Source organism: Castor canadensis, chromosome 14 (genome assembly GCF_047511655.1).
Source record: "Castor canadensis chromosome 14, mCasCan1.hap1v2, whole genome shotgun sequence".
Classification (NCBI taxonomy): Eukaryota; Metazoa; Chordata; class Mammalia; order Rodentia; family Castoridae; genus Castor; species Castor canadensis.
In genome coordinates, this window is record NC_133399.1 from 33,360,922 (window position 1) to 33,382,490 (window position 21,569).

Consider the following 21,569-nt stretch of genomic DNA (forward strand, 5'->3'; position numbering starts at 1 on the left):
TTCAAGGTAGTTGTATTTGTGATATCGACAATGGGCTTTTGTTTGTGCCATGCAGATGCAATTGTTGGATTGGTGGAATCAGTTCTTTGCATAGAAGTTAAATACGATGGTCGATGGACTATTATGACTATCAGTCATTTAGGAATTCCCCTGTTTGTGAAAGAGGGACATTAGTCTAGCATGAAGGATGTCATCCTCCCCCAGGTAAGGCAGGCCACTGGGGTTTCCTTCCTCCCACAAGTACCCCCACCACACACACACACACACACACGCACATGCACACACACACACAAACACACATTGTACCAATTGTGCATCCCTATTTCAGTCCATGTTCCAAGGGGTTTCTCAATGTGTCACTGTCACTCTTCTTTACTTTGGTCTCTTCTACCACTTCCATTCTTCCACCCTTACCCTTTTTCCTTGAATCCCTGATTTTGCAATACTTTCAATACCATCTAACACCTGGGAATCACTTGTCTCCATGTTGCCATACCATCAGTAATAATTCCTCAAGCTGTCATTTAGATATTGTGACCCAGGAATGCAGCAAGAGGGAGATAAAGTTTTTCTGCCCCTCCCACCCGTTCATCTCTTAGTGCACAGACATTCAGAACCCTGGTGACCTCTGTACCCTTCAAGACTACCCTTGATAATGATTTCTGAATGAAATCAGTACTAAAAGGCAAATTAGAACAGAAAGGCAAATCAGAAGCCACCCACCTATCCCTTTTTCATACAATGAGAAAAATCAATCACATCCCAGATAAGGCTGGCAATTTGTGCAGGTCCACATAGCTGGTCATCTTGGATTTGGGGCTAGGAAGGTTCTGGAGCTATCAGCTCCCAGTCTGGGGCTCATTCTGGCCACAGTTAACTGCTGCCTTCTGCCTGCCTGCCTTAGTTGCCTGGGCAGGGCATGTACCCTACATGGGAAATGCTTACCTTGGAGCCCTTTTCATGAATAAGAGCAGATGCAGAACTCCATTTTGATCATTTCTGCCCCTCCCCTTTCTGATTTCTGTTAAAGGCAACCCTATCTCCCAGCTGTCTCCTGTCCCCTCCCCCAGACGAGATAAGGAATCCCAGGAAGAGATCAGCTTACCAGTTTTCTTCAGCACATTGGCTGAGCTTGGAGTGCCAGGTGGTACAATAAGGGAGAACTCAGGGCACAAGTGCAGTACTTCTTGGAACTCCATGTTGGAATCCCAGGACACAAGTGCATCTGCTAGCTATTAGCACTTGGTGTTCTCCTCTTGGGTATCTCTAACCTTGGGTCAGCTACTTGATATTAACATTGCTAACATTCAAACAGCAATGTTAGGAAGACCTGGGGGAGAGGTAAGCCAAACAAAATATCTTGTCAGAAGTTAGATTTTTTTGTCAGCATTAAATTTCCTTTTCTGTCTACCAAGAGGGACCAATGAATAGGTTTTATGGTGTGCAGAGAAAAATGCTTTATGTTACTTTTTGTGAAGCTTGTCTTATTTTGTCTTATATGAAGTCTTCTTGGATAATCCTGTTCTTTCTAAAGATTTCACTCTGAGATTGTCTATACATTTGCTACACTGGATAACTGGCATGACCTTTGTAACAGATGTCTAAAACAAGCATGTTTCTCATGCTGTTGCAGACAAAAATGTGGCCTGTCAGATTCCAGTAGGGACTGGTGCAAAGGAGGCAGAAATGGAAAACCCCTTTGAGGAATTTTTCTCCACTGCAGAGAAAATGCGTATGAGAAGGGTTGCATTTCTTTCCTGCATTGGCACAGTGCTTGTCTTCTTTTTTGATTTGATGTGTTTGGAAAAATCTGTGTTTAACTTTCTGTCATAGATTTGAAGGGGGGTGGAGGTATCCACTGAGGCTAATAGTGTGCCCAGACCCACATAGAAAGGAAGCATGTTGTGTGGACTGTGGGATGGTTTATTCTTGCTTGCACAACTCCCATGTTTACTAAATACAATTTTCAATGTCACTGATACCTCATATTTGTGATGCAGGCAGTTTGGAAGAGACAATCATTAAACCCAGGACAGGGAAGCACCTTGGTGTGTCCACCCTCCCAGCAAACAAGTCTCCACACCTTTCTTCCTGCCCCTGGTGCAAGTCTCAGGGAGAGATGCCAGAGCAGGGACAGCATAGCCTTCCTCCTGATCCATCTTCCTCTTTTCACAGTTCAGTAAAAGGGTGTCTTTGCAAAAAGGCCAGGATTTTCTTTGCCTTTTGTGAGTCTTGTCTGTGTGTCAGGACCCAGCCAACTCAGCAAGCCTCAGTAATTAATTTCCTTTTCCAGGCAGAGTGGTGCAAGTCTCTGAGCCCAGGCTGCAGGCTGCTTGTGGTTGCAGAGGGCTTGCAGCTGTTCAAACAGAAATACAGCTCCAAAACATGCAGTGACAAGGACTGTGTATCATGGACTTTTCACCTGTTAGATACCCATGTCCCCTGGTCCTGTGTGTGTGTGTGTGTGTGTGTGTGTTGGGGGGGAGCTATTGAATGGTCCTGGAGTAACTGAAAGCTGAGCATTGCTCTCTAGCAGTAGTGGAAGTTTGCAACTTCCCTGTTGATTTTTTACTGTGTGGAGTAGGTGACAAATGGCCAGCCTGCCTCAGCCCAGAGCACTCCAGCAGGCACAGCAAGACTCATATGGAAAATATTTCTATCATCACTACCGGCACATGTGGCCAGGAGAGACCCCCATGCTGCACAAACCTCAGTGCCCCAGAAGCCCCCAAAGGCATGCCACTTGCACTTATTAACAGCACCAGGAAGGGTGGCTACAGATACCTACCTGCAGCTCGTCCCTGGGATGGTCCACTCTGGAATGCATGGCCATGAGCCTGGTGTCATACAGGATTGCCTCACCTCAGATCAGCAAAACAGAGGACAGATGAAATGTGTTCCTGGGTTCCCCCAATCATGGTGCTGTTCAGCCAGCACCAGGCACTCACATGGAGAGGAGGGCAGGGTGGCTTTGGAGTTCAAGTGTGCCTTCTGAACACTCAATGCTGGAAAAAATTAGTGGACACCATGCGATGACTGCCCTGCCAACCCTTGGCTCCACATTGCTCTGCTAGGATAAGATCTTCCTGTGCATTTTCCTTTTTTCTGTCTTGCTTTCCCCATTGTGTACATGGGAGGGGTATGTGTGGGTGTGGGTGTGCACCCATGTGTGCACACATGTGCACATATATGTGCACTCATGAGAGGGTGTGCACATGTGCGTATGTTTTTGGCCCCATAAATACAGTGCTCCTAAGAAACTATACAATTAGGATTGCTTTCCCCTAGCTAGCAATGAGATGATGAGGAAGGAACTCCAGTGTGAGTAGCCTCCTCCCTTCTTAAAAAGAATTCCATTTATATAGAACTTTGAAGAATGTAGCATTTGTTTCTAAGAGCCTTTTTCTATTGCCATATTACGTACAAAACGTACCCATAAATGTGACATCAACCTGAAGTCCACACGATTTTATTTTTCTCTGCCTACCAGCTGTTTTTTTTGTAGGTTTTAATTGTCTTACTTTTGGACATCCCTAAAAACACATGAGGAAAGAAAGAAAGAGGGGGCAGGTGTTGTCCATGTAAGGCTGCATGGCCGGTTGTGTTCTCAGCATGGCGCTGCCAGCCAAACAGCACAGGAGTCAGTCCTCTAGAGTAGGAGGTCCTTCCAGGTAAGTGGGGACTGGCATGTGGGGGAAGCAGGTGTGTGATAGAGAGGAAGCCTTGGTGGACCTCCCCTGACTGGCACTCTGGACACCTGTGCCTGTCCTGCAAGGACAGAGTAACTTGGTATTGGGGAAGATCATTAGTCAGAGAGGAACTCAGACATTGGACTCAGAGGAAGTCAGCATTGGACTCAGAGATCTGAGGTCACTAGAGTGTCCTTACCATTGTCAAGGTTGGGGCAGGAACCAGGCATGATTGGACAGAGTGGACACCTCCTACATGATATTGTAAAGCCATTGACAAGTGACACTTGGGGGGACTTTGTGTCTGTGGGGAGCAGACCAGGTTGGTTTCTGTGTGGGCTGCAGCAAAATGAGTGGAAGAGGCAGGGCTGCACTTTCTTTCTTGAACTTGGACTTACTTACTCACGTGAGACACTGCTATTGGTAAGGAGGGAGAGGGAGAGGCAAGAAACCTATAAGGTTCCATATATTGTGGTCAGAAAAACTAGAAGTGGGTCAAAATAATGTTTATTTTTATTTTGATGGAGCAATATGGCAAAACCTATCAAAATTAAAAATAACTATCTTGGGTGCTCATGGTATGGGGTTTCTTTTGGTGGTGGTGGAAATGTTTTAGAATTAGATGATGGTCACACAGTTTTGTGACTATACTAAAAACCACTGAATTGTATCATTTTTTGGAGGGGATGCTAGGATTGAACCCAGGACCTCATGCATGCTAGATAAATGCTCTACTCCTGAGCTACACTTCCCACCCAAGTTGTATACTTTAAAGAGTGAGAGAAAGGGGTGAACTTTCTCAAATGTGCTGAATGCATGTGTGGAATTTTCACGATACCACCTTTTAGTACTGAGTCCTAAATGATTTTAAATAAATCCAAATAAGCATATTTTATGGTATGTGAATTATGTTTCAATTTTTAAAATAAATAATTAATATATTTTTTGAACCCAGGCACTAGTGATTCATATCTATAATCCTAGCTACTCAGGAGGCAGACATCCGTAGGACCAAGGTTTCAAAGTCAGCTTGGCAGACTTTCAAGACTGTATCTCAAAAATACCCAACACAAAACAGGGTTGGCAGAAAGCCTTGAGTGGGAGAGTTATTGCAATCCTTCTAACTATGCCTCCCACAAAGCTGGGATTGATAGCAGACACACACCACTACACCTGGCTTGCTCTTTAAGTTAGGGAGGGTCTCGCTTTCTGCCTGGACTGGTCTTGAACTTTGATCCTTCCAATCTTCACCTCCTAATCCTGGGATTACAGGTATGACCACCACACTTGGCCCTATATATTTTTTCAGATAGAGTCTCATTATGCAGCACAGAATGGCCATAAACTCATCATCCTCCTGCCTCAGCCTCCTAAGTGGTGGGATTATAGGTGTGTGCCACAACATCTGGCTTAAAGATTCCTCTTTACCCTTGCTCCTTCCACTCTTTCTTCTGTCCTCAACTGAAACTGTGGTTCAGAGTTGGACATCTGTCTTTCCCAAAACATTCCCACATTGATAAACTTATGGGGGTTGTGCATATGTGCATGTATATAAGCTGATGTGTATCTGACTACAACTTGTGACAATGGCAAGACTTTTGCTTCTTTTCTGACAACAGTGTCTCCTATTCTCAACTCTTCTCCCACTTCTCAGACTCCCAGAATGCTGTGTGGCACAGAAGTATGAAATCCACATTCTTGACCTCTTCCAGACACAAAAATGCGAATACTTCTAACATTTCATCACTAAGTATGAGGCCTTCAAGATATTTTAGGTGGATACATTTTATCCAGTTATAAATTACTTTCTGAGTTTTTTTTTCAGGAATGGTTATTGAATTTTGTCATTGTTTGCCTTCATCAAAATGCTCATCAATTTTCCTCTTCAGTCTATTTATATGTTGAATTATATTACAGATTTTTAAATGTTGGACTAACTTTGTATTCTTGGAAATGGCTCTCTTAAGCATGGATATTTATTCATTAAATTTGCTTCTGGATTGGATATGAATATTTCAAAGTTTTTCTTTTTTGTAAATAAGTATCATAGACTCATGGCTTTATTTCATGGTGCTAGACCAAGGTTTTGATAATTTCTTTAAATAAATTCAAAAGTCTTTCATCTTTTTTTGTGTGCTTTGAAGCAGTTTATACAACAGAGGAATTAACTTTACCTTAGAGTTTTTAAAAACTCAATTATAAAATTACCCAGCCCTTTTGCAGATTGATAGTCATTGAGTACATTTTTTAGCATTTTTCATGTTTCTGAAATTACATATATACATATATATATATATGAGAATATATGTAATGCATAATCAAGTGACAAAGCAGAAAAATAAAAAACATCTATGTAACCTTTAGCCAGCTAAAGAAATTGGATGTTTCTTGTATAATCACTCCAGATTGCTTCCATCCCCCTCTTCCGTTCCCTCTCCTCTACCCTTTCTTTCCCTCCTTCACCCCTCTTTTTTCCTCTCCCTTCTCCTCCCTCCTTCTTCCTCTTCCTCTCCCACAGGTACAAATATCACTTGGAATTTTATGATTGTCACTTTATTGATTTTTAAATTAATATTATCACATCTCTCTATAGATGAAGAATATAATATTGGATTTTATTGTGTTTTGAGTTGTGTAAACATGATATCTTGACTTTTTTATTCAATTTGATGTTTTATTCAGCATGATGATACATGTAGCTGTGGTTCATACATTTTCACTGCAGCATTCTATGTGGAATGCATGTTTTCATACATTTGTGTATACTTACAGCTGTAAATATTATTTCACACTAATAAATACTTGGGGTTTTGCCATGATATATTTCCTGTTATAAGCAATGCTATTATGAACATTTTGGACATATCTGGACTAAGATTACTTTAGTGTACACACCTATGAATTGAATTGCTGGGTCAAAGGCTATGTGTTTGCTTAATCCTACTAAACAATGTCAAGTTGATTCTATAGCCATCAGATCAGTTTTCACTTCCACTAGCATTGCGTAAAGATTCTCAAGGTTTTATCTTGTTCCCCAATATTTGCATCATTGGACAGGCTAATTTTCACTGAAGCAATAGGTATGAAATGATATCAGTGTGTGATAATCATTTTTCTGATCATTCAATATTGCTGTAGTGTGATATTTTAATACTGTAGTGAAATATTTTACTACTGTGGTGGAATTTTTATCAGCATACAGACCAATCATATTTTCTCTTTTGTGAAACGCCTATTTGTATATATTTCCAGATTTTAAATTTGATTCGTTCCTATTTTTCTTAGGAGTTCTTTATGTAAGTTGAATGTAAGTCCTTTGCTTATTATGTCATGTAATATTTTCTCTAGTTTGTGCATTGTATTTAAATTTTTATGTCTCTCGCTAAACAGAGGCCCCCAGTTTAACTATATTTAAATTTTTCAGTTTAATCTCTTTATGTTACCACTTTCTGTTTCTTGATGAAGAAATTATTGATCCCATGGTTATAATCACATTCTTGTATAAATTTTTTAAAGTTATAGGAGTTTTGTATTTCACATTTAAGCTTTTAATACACTCAAAATTGATTTTCATAGAGAGTATGAATAAGCAATCAAATCTAGTTTTGTCCTGTTTTGGTAGGACTATTTTTAACAGTCTTTTCCTTTCACCTTATGTACAGTGACATGTGTGTCTGGTGTCAAAGCTCCATCTATGTGTCTGTCCTTTTTCAATCTCTGTGTTTCCTCCACCAGTCATTTCTGTGTCTCTGTAGAAGTAACACAACATCTCAAATCACTATAACTTTATAGTAAATCTCAACCTGTGTGGAACACGTCTCTGCTCATTATTTGGGAGTGTCAGAGCTTTTCTTAGATGTGTGTTCTTCCTAAGAAATTTGAAGCTATCATTTTCCTTGAACTCTCCTTTAGAAATTTTTTTCAGAACCGTATTGAATCTATAAACCAATATTGGAACACCAAAGTCATTGTAATATTGAGCCTTTCTATTCATGAACATTGTATATTTTTCAGATTCACAATAAGGTTTTATGATTTTCTACATAAAGGTCTTGTACGTCTTTATTTTAGATTTATCCTACCTACCTACCTTGCTATACTTTGTTATCTTAAGTTATATACATTTTTAAGTTATTTTTTCTGTTTGCTGCTAGCGCTAGAAATGCAGTGATCTTACACACAAGCAACTTGATAAATTCTTTTATTAACTTAAATCAATTTTATGTCAACCTTTATTAGGACCTTTTATAATTTCGAAGTATATGATAATGTTATCTGTAAATAATAGCCATTTTTGTTTTACTTTTTTGAATTATTTTGTTGCTACTGAAAATAAATTTTCTATAAATCTTTAAATGTTCACTTTAACAACTTGTACACTTCATCAGATAAGCCTTTTCTATACCTCGTCTGTCAAGATATTCGTTTTTAAATCATGAATAGGTGTTAAATTTTATCTAACATTTTTCTACATCTATTCAACTGAGCATTTTTCTCCTTTAATCTGTCATTGTTATAAATTACTGAAACAGACTTTATGTTAAAGCCACCCCTGCATTCCAGAGATAAATCCAACTTAGTTATGATATATTTCAACTTTTTAGTTAGTTTTTCAATATGTGAGTATATTAACAGTTTTTAATCCACATTTAAGAGTGGCCTATAAATTTTTCTTTCTTATAGTATCCTTTCCATTTGTGTTATGATATTATACCAGTCTTATAAATTCATTTAAGGAGTATTGCTTTATTTTCTAATGTTTAGATTTTATATAAAATTATTATTTTCTTTTTCTAGAAAATATAGGTAAATGTGGTGTGTTTATCTTTCTTGTGGGGAAATTTTTAATCACTGATCCAATTTATTTAATACTTATAGAAACATCATAGTTTTTTGTTTTTTATGAAAATATTTAAAGGTTAAACATGTAGGAATTTGCCAATTTCATCTAAAATTTCCAGGTTTTTAACACAGATGCATTTGTTGTACACTTATGGAGAGGGAGCCTTCCCTTTTCTAAATTGTTTATTTCTGCCTTCTGTTTTATTTACCATTCTTTATAGAAACCTGCAATTTTGTTAGTCTTTTTGAGAAAAACAATTTTTGGCATTTTTAGGTCCTCTACATGGTTTATATTGATACACATTCTTAATGATTGAGTGCAGGGACTTTAATTTTTAAATTTTTAATTGACACAATAGTTGTACATATTTTGGGGCCATGGCATGATATTAAAACACACATATACAATGTGTAATATACATATCAGGGTCATTGGCATACCCGTCACTTCAAGAACTTATCAATAGCTATTTTGAAATACTCAATTAATTTTTCAGCCATACTTATACTACTATGCTATAAAATGTTGTAAATTATTGTGCTTCTGTCCTACCACACCCCTGTGTCAATCCCCAATCCACAAACTTCCAAGCCTGTGGTAATCACTATTTTACTCTCCACTTTCATGAGGTCAATTTTTTTAGCTTCCACAAATAAGTGAGAACATGTGATGTTTATATTTTTGTGCTTAACTTACTTCACTCAACAAACGTCCTCCAGTTCCCATCCATGTTGGGGCAAAGGAAAGATTTCATTCTTTTTATGACCAAATATGATATTGTCATAAAAATTTCTTTATCTTTCCATAGATACATGTGTAAGTTACTTCCTTATCTTGGCTGTTTAATTACTCTATCCTTCTGGATCTTTACTAATGTTTATCTGTGTTATCTATCAAATTTGAGGGGGACATGTTGAAATCTCCCACCAGCTGCTTTGTTGGTGTTTGGAGCAACAAAGTGTGGGGCATGGAAGATGTCACTCTTCAGGAACTCAGTCCTGTCTATAGTCTCTTGCTCACTGTGCCAGTGATTTTTGAGTTCATAATTCCCCACTTTTGTTATAGTTTGTTTGGGGTGGTTTGTTTTGATGTGGTTTCTTGCCGACATAAACATTCTGATATCCACAAATTCCTCAGAATCTCTTGTCTGTGGAGCATATCATTTTTTTGGTTTTATAATTGTTACATGTATGTCTTCTGCAATTTGAAGTGAATTTTAGAAATGAAAAAAAAAACAAATACCTTTGCTCAGTCTGCCATCTTGGCACTTTCTAAGTCATAATTTTGTCCTCTTCTCCTCCAGTTCCTTCTTAATCAATCAAAAGATTATTGGGGAAATTTTTTCTAGACCTCTGTTGTGTTTTTTTGTAAGATGAGGGTAATAATACTATTAATGTCAATGATCGAGAACATCAATAATATGATGTTAGCAAGTGTTTTGTCAGTTGTAATATTTATACAAGTACAAAGGTTGAACTTCAGCATCCTCAACTTGTCTTTCCTTTTGTGATTAAATGTGATTGGTCTGTCGTTTGGTCATGAAAGAGTCAAACAATTTTGTTTGAGATTTTTGAGAAAGTTACTTTGTAATAAGCTGCTGGGTACATTAATAATAAGTCACATGCTTTATAAAAATGAGAATATGATTTAGCCTAAAAACTTATTCTACCATATTTGTCTTTTATCTTTCCAACTCTCTTATACTATACTGCTGGTCTGCATATTCAATTAGGCATTCCTTCTTTAAACATCATATGCTTTAATTTATAAACCCTACTTGCCGATTCAGAATATTATGTAAATTTATTTATTCTATTTTTAAAAGTTAATAAGAATTAACAGAAAGAATGCTGAAATTTCAACCCAGGCATATTTAATGAACAAAATAAGTGACTGATGTTAAAGACAGATTGATTTCTATTAGAATTATTGAAAGCTGCCTAGGTATATTATTTTCATATTTCAATATTCCACCAAGGCAAAATAAGTAATTCCAAATTAAATTTAACAATTATGTATTGGTACTATTTTGTATGCAAGGTTTTGTGTTAAGTGCAATACAATACATAAGGAGTTAAGACCATCATCCACCCTTGTTAGTGGGCTTGCCAACAAGTAAGTTAGTGAGTGCTAAGATTCAAGTTTCTCTAATAAATGCATAACACCTTTTGTATCAGAACATCCCTAAGGGGATGGGATTGAATAATGCTCAGAAGTACCATAGCTTGGAGGAGTAAAATAGAAAAGAGAGTTCTAAGCTGTGAAACAGAAGGGCATATTCAGACAATGGCAAATAAATCTTTTCACCCTCTTGGCTATAGCATTCAGCACCACATAGCTGAAGATAAAGCATGCAAAGTACCCAGGGAACATGTCATACACAATACAGTTTCAGCTTCAAAAAGGATTGAGGCTGTTTTTATAGCCAAATCTACAAACTTTCACAAATGTTCCATGGAAGCTTGTAAAAATACACTTTACATTCATATTAGAGGTATGGATGTATGTAATATCTGTGCATTCTTCCATGTAATTTTCCTGTTTGGCTATGTTCTTAATTTTCCAAAGTTCTACTAGAACTCACTAAAGTTAAATGACTTTTTAAATATGTTCCAACTTTAAAATTCCCTGAATCTGGGATTGACTGCCAAACCATAATTGCAGATCATGGTCCCCTGAATGATGTTGGTTCTGTGGGAGAAAACCCAGGGGCTTTAAGAACCCCAGGCCTGGCCTTAAATCTGGTCCACTGTATTACTGCTTGGGCAGGCTGTAACTACCACAAGCATCAATGCCATTGTCTTCAAAATGGGAGGGTCCCTACAACATCACAAAATTTTAGGAATATTAAGGAGATAATGTCCATATTTGGTGCAGAGTTGGTACACAATGAATAGCAGCTATTACCATTCTAAGAAGTTTTGATGTCCTAAACCAAATGAAGATGTTTATTTAGGCCAGGGGTCATGAAATGTTATGAGGAAGAATTGCTCAAATTAAAGAAGAATATAAAATGAAAGCAATGAGAGGGATGCTTACTGGGGAAAGGAAAAGCATCCATAATAATAAAGGAAAACAAGGGATTCTTAAGAGAGGTTTACAGTCAAGAACCCAAAATGTGTCTCCAAATGCCTTACCCAAATGTGATGGAGTCAAAGGCTGTGAAGGGAGAGAAAGGAGAAAAAAATTTAAGGATGTTTTAAAGTCTGAAGATGGGGTTCAACTGTTAAGAATAACAAAAAAGAGTTCTTAACATGACACAAAGTTGGCCACACCTTCCCAGTTGGTGAAGGATGTGGTTGGGGAGTCTCTGTGATTTTCTCAGCAAAAGGGTGGAAATTGAACTCCAAATAAAAAACATTCTCCCTTACTTAGGCCAAAAAATATTAAATACTGAATTTCAATCTCTTGAAATATTTTTGTCCAAGCCTTAAAGGTCATCTGGTCCAACCTCTTATTTTTACATATGAGGCACATAATTCTTTCAGAGGTTTTGTGGTTTGCCCAGGACCATACAGTGACTCAGCCTAGGGCTGGAGAATGTATGTTCTTGAAGCAACATCATCGTGACAAGCCCATTTGTGACATGAGGCCCTTGGGTGAATGAAAGCTTAGGGGGTGCTTGAGAGCATCTGGGCTTTAAACCACATATATTTAAACTCGATACATTACATGTGCTCAGAGCTCTTTGTAAGAGAACTCTGCTGTATGTTTTTCTCCCCAATGATACTGACCTTGTAACCATGTTAATTTTGAACATCAACAGTCCCAGCATATTGGAAGGTAGTTGGGAAGTAGGGGAAAGAGAGGAACCACCTTCAACATTCAACATCTTACTTATGGAAATACACCATGCACCAGGCACCACTCCAAGGGGTTCACATACACCAGTGCACCAAGCAAAGTTCTTGACCTCAAGTTTTAGCTTTCTTGGAATTGAAACAGAAAATCAGGAACCTGAGATGTTCCAGGTCCTGGAAGTGACCCTGGTCCTTCCACTTCAGCACAGCTCTTACACTCTGCCCATGCAAAGTCCTGGCTCTGCCAGGACAATGTGTGCCCCATTTCTGGTTATGGAGTGCCCTCTGCTTTGGCAATGCTCTGTAACATCAAGTCTCAGGTCAAGTTAAGCCTCAGTTGCTCTCTTGTGCATCCTTTAGTGAGCCTGTAAACCGTGAAAAGCCATCCCTTCTCCACTCCCTCTACCCATCATCCTACAGTGCCACCACACATTTAGTGACTGATTCCCAGAGGGGAATATAGAATAGGCAGGAGTTTGCCAGTTAAAGAAATTGGGGGACGGGAGAGGGAGCAAGTACGCTTTCCAAACAGAGGGAATAGGGTGTACTAATGCAAAAAGTCTATACAAATTCATATTTCATATCCAAAGTCCTAATGTGTTATAGAATATGGAGTTTGAGGTATATTAATATGGTAATACACTACCTTTGTTGCATATTGCATAAGACAGGTTTTAGTCAAATACATGAATATGTCTAGAACAACATTTGCATAGTTACACTAAGTTAGATAAAACAATTATAATTTTTTGTGTGTGTTTGTGGTGCTGGGATTTGAACTCAAGACCTCACACTTGCTTGGTGCTCAGAACTATTATTGTGTCTTGTGAGTTAAACCATGTTTTGATACCAAGTGAGTTTTAATCCCAAACATACCAAAAATAAATAAATAAACAACAAAACAAACTTTAGTTTTTGAGTCTTTTGGATTCAGAAATGTCAGATAAAGTGATGGCGGCTGTAGTTCCAGAAAATTTCCAGAGCTATCTGTTGTTCAGCTGGATTAGGCCACATGCAGGTCCCATGGGAATAAATGTGTTGATTAACTAGTTCAAGTCCTGGGCACAGCCCCAGAACTGGGTGTTAGGTCCAGGCTGCTTGGATCACAAGGTGACATCACAGTGGGATTTCCAGAAAAAGGGAGGTTGGTGTTGTGGCTCAAGTGGTAGACCGCACGCCTAGCAAGCATGAGGCCCTGAGTTCAAACCCAGTTATTTGAACCATGTCAAAAATATTACTCTAAGGACTAGATATAGTGGTGCACATCTGAAATACCAGCTACTCAGGGTTCCTGATTTCTGCAGGGCAGAAGGCATGGTTTCACACAGACATCATATGTCTGCAGGCCTGAGGCAATGCCCTGTTGCTGGCCCCCAGGGGACTGAAGAACAGAACCTGCTACAGGATTCAGGGTGTCTTCAGGACATAGGCAACAGTCTTTCCACCCTTGATGTCTTCAGGGAAGAGGGTCTGGCCTAGTCTTTGGCCATAGATCTTCAGAGCCAAATATGGTTGAGTGATTTGGGTGTGTGAAAGGATGCAGCCACTTTAGGGTTAAGGTGTCTGAAGAGCAGAGACCTCTAAGGACTCTGAATGTCTGCCAGGCTCAGGGTGTCTTCAGGGCATTATCAGTGGTCTGTCCTATCCCAGGTGTCGGTAGGGATCAGGGTATGATCTGCCCTAATTTCCAAGGTTCTGCATGGCAGAGGTGACTGGAATATTCTGAGTGTGTTCAGAGACTATTCCTGGCCAGGGTGTCTATAAGTCAGTGGTGCTGAGCTGTGTTTGGCCTCCTACTGTCTGCAGGGAAAGGCTTGAGGACTCCAGGTATCTTCAGGCTTGTGACTGCCACCTGTCCAGTGCCTGTATTTCTGTAGGCCTAATTGCCAGCACTGAGTGTCTGTAGGGTAGAGAGCATTGGAACGTTTCACCTGTTTGTGTGACTGGGTCCATTTTGGAGCTTGAAGGGTCTTAGGGCAGAGGCTGGTTCATGGCTTTTGTAGGGCAAAGACCACTTGCTGTTTCTAGTCATCTGCATGGCAGTCTGTAACTTTTCCTGTCCCAGGTGTTTTCAGGTTCAGTGCTGCCATCCTACTTCTGCCTAATATGTTGGTACAGCTATAGGGTCATGAGTGTCTGAAAGGAAGTGGTCCCTATAATGTTCTTGGTGACTACAGGGCAGAAAGTGCAAATTTCCCCAGGCACCTGGCTTCTCCTGGGCACAGGTTGCATCCTGTCCCCAGCCCTCAGTGTGTACAATGCAGAAACTGCTAGAGGACTCCTAGTGTCTGCAGGGCACTGACATGACTTGCCTCTGGCCTGGGTTTTTGCTGGGCAGAGCTTGCATTCTGATCCTGGGCTGTGTGTATTTGCAGGATAGAGATTATGGCCTCTACCTGGTCCTCTGTTGTTGGCAAGGCAGAGGCCATGATCTTTTCCTCTCCCCAAGAGTATCTTCTGGACAGAGGCCTCATTCATTTTCAAGCCATTGATTGTCTCTTGGGTAGAGGCCCCCAGAGGACTCCAAGACTCTGAAAGGCAAAGGACACTTGAGGGTCCCAGTCTTCTTCAGGGCACAAGGCATGGCCATTTTCAGGAAATTGTGTGCAGGGGACAAACCTTGGCCAACCCCAGCCTCCAAGTATCTGAAAGGCAGAAGCCACTATCATGCTCCAGTTTTTTGTGAAGTAAGAGCCACAACTGGAATACTCAGGGTTTTCAAGGGCAGTGGATGATTAAGGACCCCAAGTTTCTGTAGGGCAGAGGTTGCAGGCTTTCCCTTACCTCCAGGTATCTGCAGAGAAATGGTTGCTGTCAGGCTCAGGGTTTTTGCAGAGCAGTTGACATGGACTGTCCCAATCTAGGTGTATACATGAAAGAAGCTGTTTACAGAGCACTGTTGTCTGCAATGGAGAGGATGACAGAGTGCTTTGAGTATCTGTAGGTCTGAAATCACTTGAAGGGCTCCAAAGCATCTGAAGCACACAAGCTGTAGCTGGTTCCCATTCCCTGGACCACCTTGAACAGAATATAGTCTATGATCTACATCTTATCTCCCAGTGTCTTCAGAGCTGACTTTCTTGTCCTCAAAGGGCACAGGCCATGACCTTTTCCACACATCTGACTGTTTTCAGTGCAGAAGTTGTGTCCAGACCCAGGTCCAAATGATGTTGGCATGTGAGAGGCCATGAGCTGTCCCAGAACTATGGTGACTGCAGAGCAAAGGCCTAGGAAAGCTACTGTTGTTTCCAGGGCACAAGCTCATTGAAATCTCCTGGTGTCTGCAAGACAGAGGCTGGTCTTTTATACAATCTTATGTGTCTGCAGGGAAGATGTCAAATCCTGACCTTAGTACCTGGGTGTCCTCTGGCTGATTCCACTATACACCTCTGAATGTCAGCAGGGCTGAATTCCCTTGACGCCTCTGGTTTTCAATGCAGAGCCTGTGGCCTATTCCAGGGCTGCTTCCTGTCACCCCCTGGCTGTCTGCAGGGTAGAACACAGTCTCTCCTCAGCTCCCAGTTATCTTCAGGGTCATGGCCATGGCCTGTTCCCCACAACTTGTTTCTAATGTACAAAAGACTCATTTCCATCAGCCAGTTGTCTACAGAGTAGAAACAACTAGTGCAGTTTGGGTGTCTGCATAGCACAGGCTGCATGGAGCCTCCAGGTGTTTGCAAGACAGAGGCTGTGGTATCTCCCTGACTGCTTGGTGTCAGTAAGGCATAGTACACTTCAGGTCTGTGGGTGTGGCAAGAGAGAGGCACAAGCTGAGCCCCATCCTTCGGGTGTCTGCAGGGGAGTGGTAATTGCCTGTCCCTGGTCCAAGTGCCCAAAGAGCAGATGCCATAAACTGCCTGGTCCCCAGGTGTCTGCCAGGCAGCAAATGCTGGAGGGATCAAAAGGTCCACAAGTTAGAAGCCATGACCACTTCAAAGCCAAGGTGTCTGTCCAGCTGAGTCTGAGTTTTCTTCCTATCCCTTAGTATTTGCTGGGCAGAGGCCTCAACCTGTACCTGTTCCCTGATTGTCTAATGTTCAGAGGCCACCATACATCTCTAGGTGTCTAAAGAGTAGAGGGTACTTGAGGGCTCCAGATAGCTGCAAGAAAGAAGCTGCCATCTGTGTCTGATCACTCAGTATTGGGAAGATATACTACACTGAAGGGTTATGATTGTTGCAGGCCAGAGGGCATGAACGGTTGTCCATTCTTGTTTTTCTGCAGAGCAGAGGGTACTGGAGATCTCTGCCTGTCTGATTCAGGTCTGATTCAGGTTTGTGCAGGGAAGAGTTTATAGTCTGCTCCCCTCCCCACGAGTCTTCAGGAGAGCAGTGGCTGGATGGACTCAATAGTCTGTGCAGTATATCACACTTACAGGCTCAAGGTATCTATAGTGCAGAGGTTATTGACTTTTCTATTCTTATTTTTCTGCACAGCAGAGGCTACTGTAGTTCCAGGTTTGTCTACAGGTTAGCATCTGCTCGTGGTCTTCTCTTATCTTCACAGGCAATGATCTGATCCCTGCCTGATGTGTCTAATGGGCAGAAGCTTCATCCTATCTTGGTGCCCCATGTGTCTCCATGGAAGAACCCATGACTTTTCCCTAGCCTAGGTGTCTCTGTGAAAGATGTGGTGTGTGTCCCAGCAAGTGGCTTTAGGCAGGTAAGATTGTACTGAAGGGTTCAAGGTGTCTTCTGGTTATAGCCCATTGCCTGTGCATGGCCCTGGTATCTCCAGAAAAAGGGGTGAAGTCTGTTTCCCACCTCTGTAGGTCTACAGATCACTCACCCCTGGAAACTTCTGATCATCTGAAAGGCAGGTGCCACTTCATGACATAGTCAGCAGTTTAACACTTCATCATGGAAATTTTATATTCTGTGCTGCTTTGGAATTCCTTGAGTATAGGATTTGAAGAATCTGTGTTTGTAAGTTCCTTCACAAACTGACCTCATAAACTGTTTTCCACAGTTGCAGTACTTATTTGAAAGCATAAAAGCAAGAAAAGAATAAAGCAAGGCCAACTTGTCCAAACAATTTTCTAGGTTATACAGGAAAGCATTCTCAGTACTAGTCTTTTTAAGTGAATATAAATCTAGAGATGTAACATAATCATGATAGTTTTATGGTATTATTATAAAATGTAATTATATAAAATTTAACAAATATATTTAAGTATATAAAATTTGTGTGGAAGATTTTTTCTTCCAAAATGCATCTGCTGATAATCTAAACCCAAGGTGATTGTATTCAGAAGTGTGGTCTTCAAGAGGTGCATAGGTCATGAGGGTCCTAAGAAACCCTCAGTTCCCTACTCCATCCACCATTTGAGGTTACCCATAAAACACAGCCAGACGAGAAGCAGGTTCTTACTAGATACTTCACTGTTGGCACCTCACCTTGACCTTTGAATTCCCAATATTCACAGAAATAATTTAATATAATTTGTAATCCCACTCAGTATATATTGATTTGTTATGGCATCCCAGCAGATTAAGACAAATAAAAAATGTACATTTATAATATGTAACATTATAAAATGCCCCACTTTATCTCTAATATATATTATGATTTAAAGTTTATTCTGTGTGATATTAAAACAACTACAGCTGTAGTCTCAGCTCCTTAGGAGGCAGAGATCAGGTAGATTGTGGTTTAAGGTCAGATCAGGTAATAAGCTATCAGACCCAATCTCAAGAAACAAGCCCAGGCATCATAAGTCATAACTGTAATCACAGCTACATGGGGACACAGGTAGGGTGTCATATTCTGAAGTCGTCCTGGGCAAATGCAAAAAGGGTCTTGATCATGGCTCAAATGGTAGAGCACCTGCCTAGCAAGTGAGAGGACTCAAGTAAAATTTCTGTATAACCAAAAAGAAATTACAAAAAAGTACTGTAGCTTTGTTTGATTAGAACTCATGTGCTACCACTTTCTTCCCCATCTCTTCCTATTTATTTGATATATTTATATTTTGATGTGGTTTTTATAAAAAACACATTCTGTATTTTGTTATAATTTTAGACTTTCTGGAACAATGCACTAGTGAATAGTAAATCATTTTTTGTTTATTGTAATTTCTTATGTGTTTGGGTATTATTCTTTTATCCTAATATTTGTTTCAATTTATCTAGCCTTTGAAGATTTTTTTAAAATTTATATCCTGTTCAATATATGTTCTTACATTTGATTTTTTGTATTGCTTTGATATAATTCTCTCTGTTTGATAGGTTTATATTCCTTTATAATTTTTTCATACTTTGCCTAAAGTATACAGCATAATTCATTAACATTACTGTATATACATGTAAATATACAGATGTACACTATCGCATTAAGGCAAATAACTTAAACTACATTAATTCTTCTCACCATCTCTCAACTCTATACTTTTGTTATCGTGTATTAATTCATTCTATTAAAATTCCATTATATAATATGTAATTTGATATTATATAAAATATGTATGCTCAGAGATGATATACATCAATTTATAAAATTAATATTTAATAATGTGTATATAAAATTCATTATTTAATGAATCACTTAGTATACCTGTGGTCATTTCCTTATGAAGGATATCTTTCACAATTGAAAGGATATTGGTGACAAAATTTCATATTTTGTTTTTACAAAATGTGTATATTTTGATTTCACTGTCAATTGATGTCTGTTTCTTTGACATTGGTTTTAAAAAGGAATGAGCTTTTATCCACCACCTGCCGGAATTCTTAGAAACCATTTTGTCTTCCTCTATGTCCATTGAACTTGCAGAGAAGCTTTCTATGTCTTTGTTTTCATATTATTGAAAGCTTTTCTCTCCCCCTCCCATTAGGTTTTAGGTGGTAATGGGGTTTGAACCCAGAGCTTTGCATTTGCTAGGCAGGCCCTCTACCACTTAATCCACCCCACCAGCATGAATTTTTTCAGTTAGGGTCTTGTGCTTTGCTTGGGTCCAGCTTGGAACATGATCCTCATGCCTGTGCCTCTTGTACAACTGGGATTACAGTATGTGCCTTGTCTTTTGAGATCTGATCTCACTAACTTTTTGCCACAAATCATGATTCTCCTGATCTCCACTTCACAAGTATTTTGATTTACTGGCTTGATACATGATACCTGGACTAAGATATTTGTAGTCTATTTTTCCACTGTGTTAGTTGGTACTTTTAGTATATTTTGGAAGGTATCATTCCTTAACTGCTCAGTACTTATTATATCTGTATCTTGTCAGCTTTAAATAGTTTTAGAGAATTACCAACTATTATTACATCTTAAACTCTATTTCTTTCTCATTAAAATTCTCTTTCTAAAATCTGGAATATATGTAGTCATTTTCACCAATGTGACATCTTTCTTATGATGTTCAGTATCTCTTGTTTTGTCTGTTCATGTATCTGCGTGGACATTTTCCTCTGACTAACTTTCTAGTTTGCTAATGTTTTGTTCTACTTATCATAATATTTCTTATGTATCCATTTTCTGGCTCCACCTTTTATGCCTCATGTATATACTTCCTCTTTGATTTCTCCCACATAATCTTGTTTTCCAAATATTTGATTGTTGTTGTTGGGTGCTTTAGATCATATCTGATATGTTGTACAAATGGCTTGAGGTTTGTCAAGTTGCTGTTTTTCTGCTGGGCAATTATAAACCTAGGTCACTTTTATCCTGAGATCAGCATGTTCCTAAATGTGTTTTTATTCTTGTAAACATACTTTATATAACATCCACTGTGACTTTGCTTATATCATCAGGGAGCACAGGAGACAGGCTGGGGTCAGATATGAAACTCTCCTCCTTTTGGAGTCCCTGAGTTCCTATTGTTATCTCTTATTTCATGTGTCTGGAGGAAGCTCTTTTGGGCTTCTTAGTACGTCCATCAAAATTTTGAGCTGAAGGAAATTTGCCATTCCCTATGGACAGGCAAGCATGATGCTTTTGAAATTTTAGTGTCCCTCCTGAATGCACTTGTATTATGCTTAGATAGCATAAATAGTGACACAAATATTAGATGAATAGCTGGCTAAGCATTTGTACTTGCAGTGCAGTGACAGATTTTAATTTTATTTTTACCATTGTTGTTCTTAAACTTTTCTTATATTTTACAAGAGCCATTAGGGAAACTCTCCAGGGACAAACTGTTTTCTTGCAGGCAGTAGCTTGATGGCAGTGCTGCAGTCACTTAATGAAGTGATGGAAAATATTGAAGTTTATCATGAGTTTTGGTTTAAGGAAGCCACAAATTTGGAAAACAAACTTGGTAGTCAGATGAATCTCCCTGGGAAATTCCATGGGGCCCAGCAAAATAACCTGGGTTCTCAGCTAAACTCTGAGTGTTACTATAAAGAAACGTTAAGTGTTCCAACATTGGGGGACATTATCCAGGAACTTAAAGATACATTCTCAGAACAGCACCTCGAAGCTCTTAATTTCTGGTAACTTCAGTCATACGTTGGCTAAAATACAACACATAGAGGAACACCATGCTGTCATGTACAAAAGTGATTTATCCAATCCTGACATGCTCTTATCCAAGCTTCATTTTTGGAGAATGAAGTGGAAACACAGAAGGAAATATATATAGCTTCCATCCACCATTTATGATGTCTTCCATCTGCCTGACATCATGTTTTTCCTTAATGTGTATGCTTTGCTGAAGGTTCAGTGTGTTATTCCTGTGAGGAAGTTGAGAATGAGTATACAAAAATGGATGAAAGTATCTCAAAGCATACTTGAAGAACACTTTGACAGACCAAAGGTCAAGTAACTTGACTTTGTTAGCATAAATTTTGCTATCAAAAAAGATCTGGTTTAATGTGTGGACACACACACACACACACACACACACACACACACATATATAAAACTCTATACAGATAACTCAGAGCTTCCTAAAGCTAATTCAGAAACCATTGACAATACCTAAGAGACATTTTTAAATGGCCTTTTTCTTATATGGAAGAAAAGCTGTAAGATGATGTGGGCCACTTAATCACTGAATATCTTTTCCTTTATGCCTCCACTTGAATATGTTAGTCATTGGTGACCTATCTATTTAAATGGCCTCTCTTTGAACTCTCATGCCTTGAATACCTATCTCATTTTCCAGAAGATGGCATGGGAAGTGCCATGCTTCACCTCTGAGTTATTTCTGCTAGTGGCCCTCTGAAATTATTTTAGTTAAGTCACTTTAGATACAATATTTATTATCACTGTGGATCTAGTTGTTGAGTATTG

At 39.3% G+C, this 21,569-nt stretch overlaps 1 pseudogene; it reads left to right on the plus strand.

The window, feature by feature from the left end:
• The first annotated feature begins 3,591 nt into the window (after positions 1 to 3,591).
• Positions 3,592 to 21,258, plus strand: LOC141416226 (52 kDa repressor of the inhibitor of the protein kinase-like; annotated as a pseudogene).
• Positions 21,259 to 21,569: the final 311 nt, after the last annotated feature.